At 37.2% G+C, this 14,206-nt stretch overlaps 1 pseudogene; it reads right to left on the bottom strand.

Moving 5' to 3' along the window:
- Window positions 1-10,672: 10,672 nt before the first annotated feature.
- Window positions 10,673-14,206, bottom strand: part of LOC100944220 — a 3,873-nt pseudogene continuing 339 nt past the window's right edge.

The raw sequence follows: 14,206 nt of genomic DNA, 5'->3' as shown, positions 1-14,206 counted from the left end.
AACATCTGAGCTCCCCTTACACTTTTACCTCCTACCAGCATCAAGAGAGGTGGCAAAATGTTGTCATTTAGGGGAATCTCAGGATATTGAAGTTTAGATTATTCAATTAGGAGAAAAGATAGTAATACATGGCAGGAAATGGAAGTGACCTAACTAAGAGAGAGAAATGTAAGTTCAGCTAAAAGTGAGACACAGATGGTGGTTTGGGGCTTTCCTTGTAGGTCAGAACTCCACGTCCCTCTTGGTCACAGCTCTGTGGTTGGGTGATGATTGGATGATGCCCAGAAGGCTACAGTCTATGCACTTTATATTTGAGGAGAGAGACACGGGCTTCTGCAGCAGAATTGTTACAAGAACTAGACTTCTGATCCTTCCCTCCTGTCTTTGGGATGCCGTGCCATCTCCCTGTCCTGCTTTCTTCTCTCTCTCTTTCTCATCTCTTCGCCCCCTTGTCTTTCCTCTCTCTAATATAAAATAAAGTTATACTTTCACATCTAAAAAATGAAAAGAAGTAGACCTCCCAGAGCATTAAGGGTGACCTGATGGCAGAAGACTCATCTGACATTAGTTTTAGAGAAAAGGATCAAGTGGTGCTGGTTGCCAAAATGAAAGATCAAGTGGCAGCCCTCTCTGTCTGAGACTGTCCCTTGGATTGCTACAAAGGCGAATTTTGTGGCATTCAAGTATCGTTGAATATGTTCAGATCTCTTTAAAATGGGAAAAACAAAAAGAGAAACCAGAGAAAGAAGCAAGAATTTGCAAGGAATTAGAAATCAATAAAGATAGATATGATTTTTAAGTTGTGATGGTACCACTAGCATTTCATAACTCTCTACTCTTTATGCCATAGATCAAAAATATAGCCAAAGAATATGAAGTCATAGAGAATCAGGATAATTATGGGTACATACTTTTGTGAAATTATGGTTGTGTTTAATCATGATATGAAAGCTAGAAGTAAAATAAGCACCGAATCCTATAAAATTAAAATGTATACAAAAAAAATACCATCATGAATATAGCTTAATGACAAAAGAAAAATTGGGTCATATATTTGTAACATTATAAAAAGAAATAAGATTAATAATTTTATTTATGCATAGGCCTTACATGTCAGCCAGCAACATATGACTTGTAGCAGAAAGAAGGCAAAAAATGAAGTGATAATTTTAAAATAAATAGTTGTAACTAGTAAATATATAAAAGGATATTCAGCCTCATTAGTATTCAGCAACTAAAATTTAACTTTTGATCAGCTCTTTTACAATCGATGGGTATCAAGTGTTGTCAACAATTTCAAGTATAATAACTTTAGAGAGGACAGCGAGGGGATTTTACATAAAATAGGTAATGTAAATTTTCCGCTAGCCAGAAATATAAATTTATATTTCTTGAAATGTATTCTAAGAAAAAAGTAGTCATAGAGTGCATGAAGATGTGATCCTGGTCCGGACACAGCGGCTTGTGCCTGTCATCCTAATACTCTGGGAGGATGAGAAGGGAGGATTGCTTAAGCTTAGGAGTTCAAGATTAGCCTGAGCAAGAGTAAGATCCCTTCACTACCAATAATAGAAAAATTAGCTAGGCATTGTGACAAGTGACTATAGTCCCAGCTACTCTGGAGGCTGAGGAAGGAGGATTGATTGAACCCAGGAGTTTGAGGTTGCTGTGAACTGGGCTCATGCCAGGGCATGCTAGCCTGAGCAACAGAATGAGACTTCAAAAAAAAAATTATTTGTTAATTTATTTATTCCTTTGTTCTTTTATTCATTCATACAGCAGATACTTTGTTGGTGCCTACTAAGTTTTTGACTGTGAAAAAATTAATATACGTATAAGACATAATCATTCATCTTATGAGGCTTATATTCTAGCAAAAGATATAGACCATAACCAGGACAACAAATTGAAAAAATAGTTAAGAATTACTTGTAAGGAAGTACTTTCAAAATTAAGAGAATAGGTAACGTATAGTAGACATCACGTTCAGAGAAGACCTCTCTAGGGAAGTTCCATTTAAAGAAACACATAATTAGAAGGATCTAGCCATGTCTGAGCCATGGGGGTGAAGAGCTGTCTAAGCAGTGGAAAGAGGAAACACAAAGGCCACAAGGCAAAAAGTAACAGGATGTATAGAGGAGCACAGGGAAGAGCAGGATGGTTGGGCCTGGTGAGTGCAGAGGGAGGGTGTAGGCTGTAGTGAAGATATGGGTAACATGTAAACCGTTCAGGCCCTCGTTAGGACATGGAAAGGAGTTCGGATTTTATTCCAAGGGTAATGAAAAGTCATTGATTGCTTTTATACAAACGAACAAAAAAAAGGTAAACTAGGATTTATATTTGGACAAGATCACCTTGAAGCTTTGTGGATAATAGGTTAGAAATGGACAAAGACAGACATTTCCAGCAGCATCACTTATAATGGTGCAAAATTAGAAAAAATGATTGATACTCATCAACAGGAAAGACTGGTGATAATCGTAACGGATGATCACATATCTGTATACACTGATGATATGGAAAAATTCTATAAGTTTTGAGAACAAGTATCTGTATGTGTGTTCATGTGCTAGCACACAAAATGACAGAAGTAGTTGACTCTGTTCTCCCTTTAATATAATCCTAGTGGGGTGTTACGATGAGCCTATACTTTGCTTTATCTTTTCTCTATGTAGCTAATTATGGATGGATATACTTTTTTTGCAGTTTTTGGCCGGGGCTGGGTTTGAACCCACCACCTCTGGCATATGGGGCTGGTACCCTACTCCTTAGAGCCACAGGTGCTGTGTGAATGGATATACTTTTTATAATTGGAAAAAAAAAATCTCCATGTTAGGACAAAAAGACATCTGGAGAAAAAAAGACCGAAAAATTATTTTATACAGAAAAGTCATTTTATAGTCAGTACTTTCCTAAACTTTACTTCATTCCTTAATGTGAACTGGCATTCTTTTCTAGTGACAGACACATATGGATTATTGGGTGTCATGTCCATCCAATCTAGCATTTCAATCTGACCATGTTACTTCTGTCAAAACCTGTGGATTCATTATTTCCCATTAATTCTCAATGGACAATGAACGCACTTCTTGGCAGATGTCTGCCTATTCCTTAAAGAAAAACGAGAAGTCTAAATTTAGGCTCTCAGCCTAGGCTGTGATCTTTGTAACTCAAAGGAACTAGAGAATTTTCAATAAAAGAGACCTGTTTTTATCTTCTGAGACTAGGCTGGCTCCCAGCTTTTCATCCTGAAGGACTGGTAAAGATCACAAAGTAGCTTCAGCATCAAACTCCCCAGTCTTCTTCCAATAGTATTATTCTAGACGTACATGAATCCAACACCGGTCCTTGGAGTCTGAAGGTTGTTTGAGCATATTTTCTGAAAGGACATTACTTTCTTGTTGCAAGACACTGAAATATTGTAAAATTTCACTACAGTAAAAGGAAATAACTTACCTGGAATTATAATTTACCTGGTTAACTCTCAGTCACTCCAGGAAATTGAAAATAATAGCCCCCCCCACTGCGATTTCTGGAGATGGTCTCTCCTGCTCTTACCATTCTATAACCCCATCCCTGTGAACACCATTTCCTTGATTTCTCAGAAAATAGCTTAGCCTTTGTGTGTTCTCACTCTTATGTCTCTTGCCTTCTTGGTGCTTTTCAAAATTGTCCTGTGTCTCATGTCACAATTGTTAACTTTAAGTTATTGTAGCTTCCAAGTAAATACCTAAATTCCTTGTGTAGTAACTCAGATCACCCATGAAGCTTCTCCTTGATGGAAGGCTTAGGTGTGAGATTTAGATAGGATGATGGTGATAATGATAATTACAATAATGACAATTGTTTAACTATTAGCAAGACTCCTGAATGCACCACTGAGTTCTCTCTGAATAACCACGATTTCCTCAAAACTTGTAGGATATGTTTCTTCAAACTTAAAAAATTGCCTATATCGAACATCTCCATTTCAGAAACATTAAGTAACATTACAAAAACAAAAACCCTACGGTTTCACCAGCTGCAAATAACACAGTACTGCTAATGCATCTGTTCGTGTAGTGAGAACAAATTATGTATTGTCTTTGAACATTTACCATTAGTTATTCTTCATCCGATTAATATCCCTTTTGTTCTGGGCATCTGACTTTTATTTATCAACAATCATAAATTTTTCTTGTCTTGCATGCACTGCCTGGAAGATTTGGGGAAATGTTTTTTCTTTTTGTAAATGAGAATTGATTGATTTGATAATGGCATCATGGAAAGTGGCATACTACAAAAGACATTATTTCTGAAGAATTTATTCCACTAATAAAGTTGAACCTTTTCCCCATGTTCCCTTCAGTGAGGGAACAGATGTCTTCTGTATTTGGTATGAAATTCCAACAGTGGGCAAGAGACTGGGAACATCTTAGTGCATGTTCCTCAAAATGCAGTTTGTGAGCCAGATGCATCAAAAGCTTCTCTCAAAGATTCTGGCATTGCTCTCTGCAAAGGGGCCTAGAAATCTGCATTGGCCTAGTAGTAAGCCTTCCAGATAAAAATGCTAAGTACAAAACTTTGAGAACTACTATCCTAGTGCACCTATTCCTGTCCAGTGCTAATCTTTTCTAAATGCTTCATTTTTCCCCAAAATTATAGCACCAGGGCAATTCACCAGATTCTAATTAGCATAAAACAAAAATATTCATTTTTGCTGATCATAAAGCCAAGGAAGGTGCTTTCTTCATTCTTCATTATACTTCATTTTGTTTTTTCTAAAACTCAGAATGGTGAGGAGTCTTATTGGAGTAATTCTAATACTGAATACACAGAATTTTTCTTATATATTACTTAATTTCAACGTTGGACACATGACGCATTAAATGTAATAGGTGTGTAGGTTAATTCAACTAAATTTAACATTAAGAAAAGGCATAAACACTTAAAACCTACTGATTGTTTTTTTACAAGTCTTGCACTGAAAATCTAGACTCAGAACCATGCCAAGGCATGGCCAGTGGATGTCACCAGCGCGCCATGGATTTGTGACCCATGCATTGTTTATGCTGTTACCTCTCAGGAATAACCGACTGGTAGTCTTATACCTTCATAACATCCATTTTTTCCCTCTCCTTATAAATTATTGACTGACTCTGTACCAATTAGTTCTACCAGTTGGTAGGTTTGTTATCAAGTTAAGCTTCAAGACAAGAACCTGGACTCAAATGATTAAAAATTTAGAGGCAGTTGATTAAATATGCAGATAGTCTGTGAAGCTACTTTTTGAAACTATTATCTTGCCTTTTAATTCTAATGATTCGTAAAATGAATAAAAAACACACTTAAAAACATTTAAGAAAGAAATGAGACATTAAAGGGAATCAGGTTAAACGCCAAGAACTAAGATTCTCATTAGTTTGGGAAACATTTACCCTATGAGATAGTTCCAGCTGCTTTGTTTTAAAAATATGGTTCCCTTCTTATTAAATACCATGCTACAGAATTCTCTAACTGTTTTGGAAATTATATGTTGGACCACAGAGCGGTACAAGAGACTTTTTTCTCCAATTAAAATTTTTAATTACATCAGTGAATTTTGCAATTTGAAGCGTTTTTGTGAAGTATATGCAGTGAAGCATAGATGTCCAGATCTAACCAAGACTGCTGTTGAGATCCCATGGCTTATAATACAGCTATATTTAATTAATTCTAAAATTATGAAATTGCTTTAAACAACTCTGATCCCCAAATGCTAAGTTTTACAATATATGTTTTTCAAGATCATGGATTCTTCTGTGCTATGAACATGAGTCTAGAGTCCAGCTCTTAACATTGTGTGATAGCAGAAAAGACATTTAAACTCTTTATGCTTCTGTTTTCTTCACTGTGCTATAGGGCAAATCAAACAGAAATGACTATTATTTGGGGGCTCTACTAAATGTCAGGCTCAATCATAGGCTCTTTGCACAGTTTACTTCATTTAACTGTTGAAGAAAAAACCCTACAAGAGAAGCTGTGTGTGCTTTTCTGGTGTCACTGAAAGCAGAAAAATAAGTGCTTCCAATCACGGGGTATCTCACTCCAACTCCTAAGATATGTTTTTAAAAAGCTCTTCTCAGAAGATAATGCTGCTGCCATACTTTCTAAGGCCCAGGCATTGCACCGAATATACTCTATGATCGGTACATTGACCAAGGGCTGGCAATGCTCACCACAATGTGCCAGCACTCCTGGACAGGAAGTGACTGCCAACCCTCTTTCAGACTTAGTCTGTTTACTTACACTTTGGAGACTGTGGAGTCAGTCATGGAGTATGTTAATGTTTATGGGTTAAATTTTGAAGTTTTGTTACAGAAAACAGGAAACTGAAAAGGATGGTTTCAATCTTAATTTAGAGATGAAAAAACCATGATGAATATAAATAATAGCCTCAAGGCCATTTCAAGAATCTAGACTTGACTCTAAGATTGACCAGTTCTTCTCATGCTGGACCCTAGACACCACCTGTTGGGGGCTGATTCTCAACCCTATTTCGAGTGGAGAAATTTTTTGGATGATCGCTCTCTTCATTGTAGTTCTGCTGGCTTATCATTAACCATGTGCTCCAACAGTAACCCAAACTCAGCCTGACATAATCATATTGGTGGGTAAACATTGTGCATGAATGAAATGGCAATTGTGAAATAGTGTAATATAGATTAAATGATTAAGAAACTATGGTTCTGGATTTGTAGAATAAATACATTGGTGGCATACCCTGTTTTCATATTTTAGGGTGTGCTTGTTTCCAATATTTCAAGAAAGCTACTTCATTTCGCAGGTGCTTACATGCGCTGTTTCTCAATTGTTCTTTAATGGTAATATGTATTGACTGTCATATTTAAATGTATATATTAAATATATATTAAATATATTAAATATATCTGACTGTCATATTTAAATGTAAGGTCTTTGTATAAGGGATCCTTGCACTGGATATTTCAGCTGTAGGGAACCCATGTGGAATGTTACGATTGGGCTAAGGGGAGACTGAGAAGATTTGGAGTTCAAGCCCACTACCAGCTCTTTGACTTTGGGATAAGAAACTTCTCTGCACTTCGGTTTCTTTTTACAAAAGGAATTGTCATAAGGACTGAGATAATATGTGCAGAACACAATGCCTAGCACATGGACAAAGCAGTTCAATACAGAATATTTTTAAGTCTTTTCCTTTCTCCTTTCTCTTTGTGAAAATAATAATCATTCAATAAACTTTAGTCAAAGGATAAATGAGCACTACTGTAAAAGCAACTTTTAAGCCCATTCATTGATTATCATTTCAATCCTTGTCAGAATCTTGCAATATCTTACCTTCTAAATTGTTTTAAACATGAACCTGCTGTCTTCAAACCTGTCTGGCTTCTCCTCTTGCTGATCACAACCTTTGTTTATGGAGGCTCTCATGCCCCTCCCCAAGAGGAAACTTTTCTCACTCAAGGCTCCTTTACTTATTCACAATCTTGCTGCATTTCAAAGCATAACTTAAAATGTACCTTTTCCATGCAAACTTCCAAGAGAAAAAAATTAGATTCACGTGGCAAATGGTTCTCTCAAAATTTTACATTTCTGAGGATATGTTGAAGCGGATTTTGTTAAATTAGCATGTGTTTGAAACAGACTATCAGGTCCTCTTCTGCAGAAAATGTGTTTCATATATTTCTATCTTCTCCATGCTACCTAGTAAGACAGCCATTCAAATATATGCAGATGTGAATAATAGACACAGTTCCAACTAAACCATAGCAGAAAGAATGTAAAATAATCCTTGTTCAGTAGTTTAGAAATAATTTTTGGTATGTTTTTCTCTTCATCTGTAGCAGTATTCTTTGTGTGTGTGTAGTGTGAAAGTAATGTTAAGTCAGTTTGTATATAAGATTTCCAAAGCTAGTTTTTGGTCATGACTGAATAGATGAAACTGCCATCTGCCTCCAGCTCATCTGTCTAACAGTTATTGACCTCCTTTATGTCTATACATTAGAGGTACTAAGGAAATGAAACATAAAAAAGACAGGTCCTTGTCTTCAAATAACTCAGAAAAAGGGAAAAAGAGAAACCCAATCCCATTAACAAATAAGTATACAAATGTGGTTAGAACCCCAATAGAACTCATAACTAGAATGGGAGCACCCCAAATGGACAAATCTGACTTGCTTTTGGTTGTCTTTGTTTTCAAAATAAAATGTTCTCACCCATGACTTGCCCATGAAGATTGACCTATGCCCTTTGTCTGATTTCCACATTTTTCTTTCCTGTAGTCTGAGTTGGGAAAATGTTAGCACTTTTATAATCCATGTTGAAAATTATATATGTATATGGGTGTGCATATATGTACATACACATATCGATTTGTGCGTATAAATATATACAGTAGAATAGAATATAGAGTGGAATACCACTCTCAGGCCGTCTCCATTCTTGCATAAAATTACTCTACAGATTCCTTCCTATGACAACATTCGTAATATATCCGTATTATGTGTTCTTATTACCTGACAAAATCAAGAATTTGGACATCTCTGCTTACTATCATCATCCATAAAAATGATAATGTACAGTATTTCTGTATCATTTGGTATTTGGGGGGATACTTTCATAGATATCTGACTTGTGTTTTGCAGGAATGCTGTGCCATGTTCATTGCACAGTACAATGGGCAGAGTATTTCACAAACACCACACGTGGCAATTCTTCCTACACAAAGGCAGGCAAAGTAATTCTTGTCATGTCAAAGAATGCAAATATACTTCAGGTGTGGTTAGTTGATTTTATAAATGAATTTTTCCACTTACCATGGTTACATCAACAGACATTTCATTAAATTATATTTAAAGATTTGACAAGACAGGTCCTGTGGAAAGCAAGTTAGCTTAAATTTCACCAACTCATCACACTGTGATTGGTCTGGTGTGGGAAAGCCTGAAAGGGTGGGCATAATCAGCATGAATATTTGCAGAAAGTAATGAAATTTAATAATAAATAATTCCAAGAGGCCTCGTTAAGCTGGAACATTATTATCAAACTGAATATACATGTTGACAGCTGTACCAATAAATTTGAGAGCTGTGAACATTTACACATAAAATAATAATGATTCTTTAAAAAGACCCTGTTGCTCTTATTCTAGGGAAAAGATTTTTCCCTGACTTTGTTTCTTTCCTTTATGAGAAAAAGAGAAAAGGGGAGAGGGGGAAAATTTCTGCATTTTCTATCAGAGACATGCCTGAAAATTAATACAATAGTCTCAGTGAAATGTAAGAGGAAAAAAATCTAGTGAAGTTTTCCAAATTATGTCTGCTATCAAAATTAAAACTATACATTTACCTGACCAGAACACTTTTCTTGAGATTTTACATGATCTCAAACTGATATAGCGCTTTTGGGTTTTAGTTACAAATGGGAATATAAAAAGATTACTGAATCCTTAGATCTGCATTCTGAATGCAGAATTGAACACAAACTCATTAGAGTTGTTGCACTGAACTTAATAAAATGATGAGTCAATAATTAAATATTATGCTTGAGGACAGATTATGTTATTTTTGCAACTACCAGTAGCTTTTACAAAAGATAAAGGAAGCAGACAAGCTTTGTTAGATTTGTTTAGCATGTCTTGTTACAGAACATGGATACATTTTGGCATGAAATTGCCTTGGATTTAAGAATACCTAAATGTGGCTTCACATAGAGAACTGCCAGCATGGATGATTACAATTTAGTTAAGCCAGAAGAGAATCGAATATATTAGGGAAGCTATAGTTACAACAAATGAATTTGGTAAAGAGACTCACCATAATGAGATTAATTTTAGACGCAATTGCACAAACTCTGGTATCATTGAGGATAAACAATATAATCCTCTTAAAAGATTTTTTTTTTTTTAAGTCTGTACAAAGTGTTTCTGGGACGTCAAACAAGTTTTCATTTTTTTTTTCCTAGATCCAATAAGAAGATGGGAAATAATGAACATGAATTATCCTTTTTTCACTTTTTGTGTTTTCTCATAAATATTACAGTACAGAAGACCTAGCACCTATTTGCCAGTTAAAGTCATCAGCAAAATAAAAGATATCTGGTTTGAATTGTGTAAAAAATTCCTCAAAATGCATGTTCTGTATTCCTTTGGTTTTTCTTCTTTGGTTTTTCTTTTTTTTTTACACTTTCAAATCCACTTTCATTTTCTCTTTTTTCTTCCTCACATACAGAACTCCCCCACACACCACATTTCTTGCAGCCATAAAGTCACTTGATCTTGGCCAGGTACCATTTTATTCCTAAAACTTTGTTGGCATCAAAATATGACAGTTAACCAGTGTTAAATCCATAAAATATTTACATAGCACAGCACATTAAGCTTTAGACACTTGGCAATTAAACCACGTCAAAAGAGGATGAGGCCCACATCCTACAGGCTCGGAATCAGGTGTTCACTGGTCCCTATCTGGAGACTGTACACTGGTTGGGGGCAGTTAAACTTCAGAGGACACTGAACACTATAATCTGGAAGAACGTTATGATGTCACCCCAGTGCTATGTACCACATCACCTTTCTCCAAGGTGGTCTCATGATTCTAGAATGGTAGGTCCAGCTGATACAACAAAATGAAGACAGACAATACAATATTTACTCGGTGGAAATATCCTATTACTACTATGCATGCATGGGGAATTTGAACACGACTCATCCCAGAAACTTGTCACGGTCATCTTGGGTTTTTGATCCCTCAATCCTGCAATCAGTTGTTACTTCTTGCCCAGCACTTTCAGGCACGAAGCCGAGCTGGATGGCAACTAACGGCTGTAGATACCCCACATGCTGTTTTTTCTCCATACTATGGACAATATTTTAAGTCTATAACTCCATTTGGAGGATAAGTTATTACAGATGCTATGCTTGTATCCTTAGAATCACAATCTATCCTTGGTTGTCCATCAGGCTTTAATCCAATTATTCTGTTCATTTTCACAAGAATACAAGGGTTTCCTTGGGAATAGCCAAAGTCAGGATCATTCGCACCACTGCACTCGTCAAGGAAAGAGACAGGAAACTGACACGCAACACACTCCGGACGGTTCTGTTCAAAAACTCTTCCTTATACGCACTGAGAGATTCTTCTGTTCTTCTCAAGTATATGGTTTTAGAAAACTCTTAAGGTCTCCAACATACGCTTCATAGGAAGTTGGATCACTTCTACTGAATGTATATTCCAGTGCAGTCAGTGGTTTTGGATTCTTTCTAGTCCTGGACTAGAAATCTGGTCCTGATATCTTGGGGTCTTATCATTCAGAGTCTGAAGCATGACCCACATCGTGAATGAGAAGACCGCAGCCAGGAACCCACAAAAAACTAGGTAGAAGAGCAAGATCAAACCTCAGCTTTGGGCGGTGCGCCACAGGCACTCTTTGGTGGTCGGAGTGTAGAGGAAGAGCTTGCAATAGGTCAGGCTTTGGTTGAGGGGCTTTCCTTCTTCGTAGTGGTGGTGTGTGCGTGGATGGCTAGCAGAGCTGTGGCCGCTGGGGTGGAGGCTGCGAGAGGCGTGGAGGTGAGTCCTGGCTAGCGGCGCCGCCTGGCGACAGCAGCAGAGGAGGGAAGGCTGAAGGCACCTCCTCCTTCCCGGGAGTACTGGAGCCGACTGCTGCGCACTGGGTCGGGCAGCCGCTTGGTGTATTCCTGATTAAAAACATCTCATATGTATTACACCATTATAAAATCATTGGACTAAAATTATTTTTCTCCCCTATTTCTGTACTTCAATCAAACATTGAATCTATTAAGGCATTGGTCCCCAACCGTTTTGGCACTAGGGACCAGTTTAATGGAAGACAGTTTTTCCATGAAGGGTGGTGGAAGGGATGGTTTTGATATGGGTTTGAGAGCGATTGATTTGTTATGATCTCTATGCAGTCCAACCTCTGCCAATGATAATCTGTATTTGCAGCCACTCCTCTGCGCTGGCATCACCACTTCAGCTCCACCTCAGACCATCAGGAATTAGACTCTCATAAGGAGAGTGCACCCTGGATCCCTTGGATGTGCCCCTGACAGTAGGGTTCATGCTTCTAGGAGAATCCAGTGCTGCTGCTCATCTGACGGGAGGCAGAGCTTGGGCAGTGATGTCAGCAATGGGGAGCGGCTGTAAATACAGATGAAGCTTTGCTTGCCTGCCTGCCGCCTGCCTCCTGCTGGGCATCTGGGTAGCAGTCACGGCTTAGGGGTTGGGAACTGAACATTAAGGGATTCTTCTAAGCAAAGCTTTAGTGTCTGCACCTTCTGTACCTGTCCATTCTCTTTCCAGCCTTTATACCTGCTGTCCTTCTGGGTGTCCTCTGTTGTCCCCTGTTGCAACCCAGGTCTACACCTTGGTGGATTTTACTAATGGTCACCAACATTCAGTTTTCTCCTCTGCCAGGTGCATGGAAGACAGATTCCTGGGGTGAGTGGGCCCTGGAACTTTTTCTGGCCAAAGGAGAAAGCATGGAGGTGAAAAGTTGGTGTGCCCTTCCCACTTTCTCTTGATCTGACAATGGTACTAATGAAGATTATATTTTCCAGACAGTACAGCTGCAAGATGGTAAAGCTTGGGTTCCTATCATCTGGGTTCCTGGGTGAAAAGGAGCCCTCAACTTGTCTGTTTGGTACATGTTACATGAGTGAGATAGAAGCATTGTTATGTTAAACCCATCTGATGTTTGATACTGTTTTAGGGTTCTTCTCTACAAAGCAAAACCTAGTCCAACTTAATTAGTAAATACCCTGACCCTGGGTGTTTCCTACTTCGACTCTTCCTGTCATCTTAACTGACTGTCCCATTAGATTAGAGAAGCTTTTTTTTTTTTTTTTAAATTATCACTCTTATGACAATATTAATGGATACAGCTCTCCCTTGGTGGTAAGACAGAAGGCAATGAGAAGACTGGGTGGGGTGGCGGGGATGATTAGAAGTAACAGTACTCCAGGAAAGCATTGCTGGAAGAATAGCATAGCTCTAGGGCTGAAGAGCATGAGAAGATAATTGCGTGTGAGAGCCCCTCTTATTTCTGTCTGTGTTTCTAATAGAATGCTAGCACTTCCTGAACACCTAAACTTTGCCCATTAGACTTTGTGTGTGTAAGCTCAAAAATCAGTTATTTCTTAAAGGGTAGATACTTAAAGTTTTTATAGTAAAATTTATTCAGATATTAATGTGAAAAATAGCTCTAGTTCAGGAAGGTAAAACAAGTGAAGAATGAGATATGATGTTAACTCCTTGAGTTTGTAAGAAGAAGAAATAGTACATACTTTCTCCTCTCAGCTTTATTTTCCATGGCAGACAATACACACACCTTTGAAAATTAATAAAATAACATTTTGTCATATTTCTTCATCCTCTTTTTAAAATAAATATGTTATTATGACTTTCTCTCTCTCTTCCTTCTCAAAGAATCATATTCACAAATTCTATGTGTATTTTTATACATCCACTCTCAATATAAAACTATCCATGAACATACATATTATTCTCTATGTGTTTGAAAAAAAGTATGCAGTGCTATCATCCTCTACGTGTTGTTCCATGCCTCACTTTTTAAAGAAAATGGACTAAATGCAGTTTGAGATCTATTCCTGTTATTGATTGATTGTTTTTATCATTCCATCTAGCTGTCTGTGTCTGTATTTCATTTTTTCTGCTTTTGGAGATTGTATCCAAGTTTATCTATTTTCTTTATGTTATTTATTTGGGTTGTATGGAGTTTTTGCTATTACCAATTATTCTGAAAAAATATACTAAGTTGTATCTGATGAGAGTTTTGCTTGTTGTTTTTGTCTTTGTCGTGGTTGGTAGACCATCTAGGAGCTGAATTTCCGGATTGTGTATGTGTCCATTTTCTGTTATCAGGTACTGCCAAATGGTATTGCAGTCAGTTCTAACACTTTATAGCCCTATCAGAAATATACGAGAATTACCTAAATCCTCCTCAGCATTTTAAGTGTTGCACACTTAATTTATTTTTGGCCAGTTGGATTGGTATAAAATTGTACTTGAATAACGCTAATGTGTATAAATTTCCTTTCATGCTATTATGTTAAATAGAAATTCAAGTTTCGTTTTCTGTTTTTGTATCACATATAGGAGGTATAAAGAACTTTTTGGATTCTGATTCCTTGTGATACAAGTTTCAGTGTTTTCTCTCAGTAGGTGGCTTG

Source organism: Otolemur garnettii, unplaced genomic scaffold, assembly GCF_000181295.1.
Source record: "Otolemur garnettii isolate 467f Iridium unplaced genomic scaffold, OtoGar3 scaffold00090, whole genome shotgun sequence".
In the NCBI taxonomy this organism is placed as follows: Eukaryota; Metazoa; Chordata; class Mammalia; order Primates; family Galagidae; genus Otolemur; species Otolemur garnettii.
Note: the sequence above shows the minus strand (reverse complement) of the source record. Positions and strands in the feature narration are given on the sequence as shown.